The following is a 5176-nucleotide window of genomic DNA, read 5'->3' as shown; positions in this document are numbered from 1 at the left end:
GACCCCCACCAGCCCTTTAAGACCCCCATCCCTTTAAGACGTCCCCCAGCACCTTCAGAACCCCCACATCTTTAAGACCCCCAAGCCCTTTACCCCCCCAGTACCTTTAAGACCCCCCCAGCCCTTTTAAGATCCCCCCAAACCCCCTTAGGGCCCCCCCAGCACCTTTCAGGACCCCCCAGCATCTTTAAGACCCCCCCCAAGCCCTTTACCCCCCCCAGTACTTTAAGACCCCCCCAGCCCTTTAAGACCCCCCACCCCCTTAGGGCCCCCCAGCACCTTCATACACCCCCCAACCCCTTAAAACCCCCCCCCAAGCCCCCTATAGAACCCAACCAGCACTTTCAATGAGACCCCCCCAGCCCCCTTTAGGGACCCTCCATCCCCTTCAGGACCCCCCAGCCCTATTTAAAGACGACCCCCCCCCCAGCACCTTCAGGATACCTCCCAGCCCTTTAAGACCCCCCAAAGCCCCCTTAGGGCACAAACACCCTTCAGACCCCCCAGCTCCTTTTTAAGACCCCCACAAGCCCCGTTAGGGCCCCCCAGCCCTTTAAGACCCCCCAACGCCCCTAGTCCCCCCCAACGCACCTTCAAGGCCCCCCCAGCATCTTTTAAGACCCCCCAAGCCCTTTAAGTCCCCCCCAGTACACTTTAGAGACCTCCCCAGCCTTTTAAAGACCCCCAGCGGCCCTTAGGTCCCCCCACACCCTTCAGGACCCCCCAACCCTTAACCCCCCCAGCCCCTTACGAACCCAACCAAGCACTTTAAGACCCCCCCCCCAGCCTCTAGACCTCCCCAGGCCCCTTAGGACCCTCCTCCCTTTCCAGGACCCCCCCAGCCTTTAAGACCCCCCCAGCCCCTTTACCGCCCCCCCCAGACCTTCAAAGACCCCCCCAGCCCTTTAGACTCCCCCAAGCCCCTGTAGGGCACAGTAGCACTTCAATGACCCTTGCCCCGCCCTTTTAAGGACCCCCCCCAAGCCCCCTTTAGGTCCCACACACCTTCAGGGACCCCCCCCCCTTTAAACCCCCCCCCCCCCCCCCCAAGCCACCTTTGGGCCTTTCCATCCCCTTCAGGACCCCCCACCCTTTAAGACCCCCAAAGCCCCCTTAAGGGCACAGTAGCACCTTCAGACCCCCCCCATGCCCTTTTAAGACCCCCCCCAGCCCCCTTAGTCCCCACCCACACCTCAGGACCCCCAACCCTTTAAACCCCCCCCCGCCCCCCAAGCCCCTTTAGGGCTTTCGCATCCCTTCAGGACCTCCCAACCCTTTAAGACCCCCCCCAAGCCCTTAGGGCCCCCCAAGCACCTTCATGGACATCCCCCAACGCTTTAAACCCCCCCACAAGCCCCCTTAAGGCCCAACCAGCACTTTAAGGACCCCCCCAGCCCCCTTGAAGGGCCCCTCCATCCCTTCAGGGACCCCCCCACCCCCTTTTAAGACCCCCCCAACCCTTAAGACCCCCCCCAGCCCCTTAAGACCCCCAACCCTGCTTTAAGACCCCCCCACCCTTTAAGACCCCCCCCCCAAGCCCTAAGTTGTCCTTATGTGATGTTTCCTTGCTGCTTTTCAATCCCCCCCCTCTCTTGCTATTGCTGGGGGGGGTCCCATGACTCTATGCCCCCCCAGCGAACAGCCCCAACTCCTGCAGCCCCCAGCGCCCCCGGCCCCCTCCCCCCCTGATTCCTCCCACAGAGGCACCGGGGGGGGCACGGGGAGGGGGGAGGGTCCATGGGGGGCGGCAGATGGGGAGGAAGAGGAGGAGAAGGCGAAGGCCAAGAGGCTGCTGTACTGCGCCCTGTGCAAGGTGCCGTCAACTCCTTGTCCCCAATTGGAGGCACAATAATAACAGGTTGTGGGGGCCTATGGGATATGGGGGGGGCTATGGGGGGGCTATGGGGGCACTAAAGGCGGGGCAGGCAATGGGAAATGGGGGGGGCTGAGTGGGTGACCACGTGTTGTGATATGGGGTGTTCTGGGGGGATATAGTGTAATGGGGGGAGCATGGGGGTCCTAAAGGTTTGGGGGTCTGTAGTGCATGGGGGGTCTCTTGATGGGGGGGTCTCGTATGTGATTGGGGGGGGTTTTGTAGGTGATGGGGGGGTTGAAGTGATGGGGTCTCCATGTGATGGGGGTCTGTAGGTGATGGGGGGTCTATTAAGTGATGGGGGTCTCTTGTGCTGGCGGGTCTGTAGTGATGGGGGTCAGTAGTTAATGGGGGGGTCTGTAAGGTGATGACGGGGTCAGGAGGTGTGGGGGGTTTATGGGGGTTAGGGGTCAAGTAGGTATGGGGGGTTTATGGGGGTTGGGGTCAGTAGTGATGGGGTTCCATGTGATGGTAGTCATCCATATGTGGGGGTCCTCATGTATGGGGGGTCTCAATATGGCGGTGGGTCTCCATATGGTTGACTGTGTATCACGCAGGGACAAAGCACAAGACCTGGTGGAGCCGCAGTGGGTGGGACCCCTCCGTGCCTTCCCACGGCTGGGGGGGGCAAGGACCCCCCGGATGAAGCCCGAAGTCCTTCCACTGCCCAGATTTGCACGTCCGCCCAACTCCGAGCCTCCCAGCTCAAGCAGGTACCAGTCCCATTAACCCCCCCCCCATAAAACCCCCCATAACCCCCCCACCTCTCCACCCACCCATAACCCCCCCCACCAAAACCCATCCAGGGGTCTTCCCAAGCCCCGCTGCCCCCCACCTCAGTCCTTGGGTGCTCGGGGCTCCATAGGATGCCACTCAGACCCCCCCATAGAACACACTAAGACTGACCCCCCCACCTTTCTGGGCCCCTGGGACCCCTGAACCCTCATGGACCCCATTGAGGACCCTATAGGACCCCTCTGAGCCCACCCAGACCCCTTTGAGGGTGCTCAGGGCTCCATGGGATCACTCGACCCCCCCTAAGAAAATACTGAGAGGACTGACAACCCCCCCCCACTGAGCGCCCTGGAGACCCCCTTAACCTCATAGAATCCTCCCGACCTACCTACCCATTGAGGACCCATCGACCCTTCTGACCCCCCCCCCCATAGAAACACACAAAGGCTGCCCCCCCCCACCTTTTTCAGCCCCCGGGAACCCCTGAACCGTCATGGATCAACTCCACACCTCCTGACCCATTAGGACCTATAGGACCCTTCTGACCCCCCCCTCCATAGGAAACACCACTGAGGGCTGACCCCCCCACTGAGCCCCCCTGGGACCCCCTGAACCCTCATAGATCCCTCCCAAACCATCCTGACCCCATTGGGGACCCTATAGGAACCCTTTCTGACCCCCCTCAAGCTTTCAGACCCATCAACCTTCATGACCCCCATCTCTTCTGACCACTGTAACACCTTACCGCACCCCGAGACCTCAACCCCCCTCAAACTCTTGACCGCCCCCAGACCCATTTCAATCCCCTATAACCCTTCCTGATCCTCCCCATTGCCCTTAATGTGGTTCTCCATATCCCTATAATAGCTACTCAGCCCCACTGTAATCCATCCTTTCCCCCCCCCATCATAATTCCCCCCCCCCAGCACTGCTCCACGGGGCAAACGGGACGGGGTGGCTGGAAAACCCAACCCACTGCTGAGCCGCCATAGAACCCGGCAGCCCCAGGAGATGTGAGTGGGGGATCTATGGTGGGGGGGATTATGGGCCAAGGTGGTCATTATCGGGGCAGCCTGGATGTGTGTTATGGGGCACGGGGGTGAAGCAGGGGGTAACTTGTGGGGTGGGTTGGGGTTAGGGTTAGGGTTATATTAGGGTTGGTGTTGGGGTTGTGTTAGTGTTGGGGTTGGGGTTGGGTTTAGGGTTAGGGTTATATTAGGGTTGGGGTTAGGGTTGGGGTTAGGGTTATATTAGGGTTAGGGTTATATTGGGGTTAGGGTTATATTGGGGTTAGGGTTGGAGTTGGGGTTGGGGATAGGGTTGGGGTTGGGTTTAGGTTTAGGGTTAAGTTTAGGGTTGGGGTTGTGGTTATATTAGGGTTAGGGTTGTGTTTAGGGTTGGGGTTGGGGTTATATTAGGGTTAGGGTTAGGGTTAGGGTTGGGGTTGGGGTTGGGGTTGGGGTTAGGTTTGTATTAGGGTTAGGGTTGGGATTGGGGTTATGGTTGGAGTTGGGATTGGCGTTAGGTTTGGGGTTGGGGTTGGCGTTAGGGATAGGGTTAGGTTTAGGGTTGGGGTTGAGGTTGGGGTTGGGATTGGGGTTAGGTTTAGGGTTGGAGTTGGGGTTGGGGTTATGGTTAGGGTTAGGGTTAGGGTTAGGGTTAAGTTTAAGGTTAGGGTTAGGGTTGGAGTTGGAGTTGTGGTTGGGGTTATATTAGGGTTCGGGTGGGGGTCCTGCACCCCAAACCCACCCTCAGCACCTCCTGAACCCCCAGAGCCCCCTCCCCATACATTGGGTTCTCCGGGATGCTGTGGGGCAGCTCACGCTATGGGGCAGCCCATGCTGTGGGGTAACCTATACTATAGGGCAGGCCATACTGTAGGGCAGCCCATGCTGTGGGTCACCCCTCCCATCCCAGCCCCACATCACCCACCCCCGCCCCATTCCGTAGCTCTTTAGGAATCTCCTCCCAACCCAAACCCATGGGACGGCCTTTGGCTGCGTGTCCCCGCTATGGGGCGGCCCTAAAAGCCCGAAACCCGGATCTCAATGTGGAGCAGCCGTTCCCATTCTCTGCCCCATAGCAAAGACAGGAGGCCGGGCCCGTCCCCGTTGTCTGCCCCATAGCGGGGACACAGGCACCCAATGGACGTGAACCGGGATCCCCCCTTATAGGGTTATATGGGGGGGGGTCCCACACCCATAAGGCCCCATGGAATGTATAGAGCCCCATGGAATGAATAGAGCCCCATGGAATGTAATGGACCCCATGGAATGTAATGGACCCCCCAGGCCCACCAGGCCCCTGTAGGCCCCGTCGCCATAGCAACGCAGCGGGTCTCCCCCATTAGGCCCCTCCCGGCCGCCGTACAGCCCCCCCCCATAATGGCAGCCCCCCCCCCAGCCCCCCCCCATGACCCCCCATTGAGCCCCCAGCCCCCCCCCCATATATACATTATTACAATAACATGTCGGCTCACCCCCGGTAACGGCGGCAGGGAGGCGCCAGAGCGGCGGCGGCGCGTCGGTAGAAGGAGGCGGCCGTGGGCGGCCCCAGCGGGCACGGAGG

The 5176-nt window shown here is 60.4% G+C and overlaps 1 pseudogene; it reads left to right on the top strand.

The window, feature by feature from the left end:
* The window catches only part of LOC116652687, a 5582-nt pseudogene extending 1957 nt beyond the window's left edge, over nt 1-3625 (top strand).
* Nucleotides 3626-5176: the final 1551 nt, after the last annotated feature.

Source organism: Coturnix japonica, unplaced genomic scaffold (genome assembly GCF_001577835.2).
Source record: "Coturnix japonica isolate 7356 unplaced genomic scaffold, Coturnix japonica 2.1 chrUnrandom670, whole genome shotgun sequence".
NCBI lineage: Eukaryota > Metazoa > Chordata > Aves > Galliformes > Phasianidae > Coturnix > Coturnix japonica.
The sequence above is the reverse complement of the archived record's forward strand: the minus strand, read 5'-3'. Positions and strand labels throughout refer to the sequence as shown.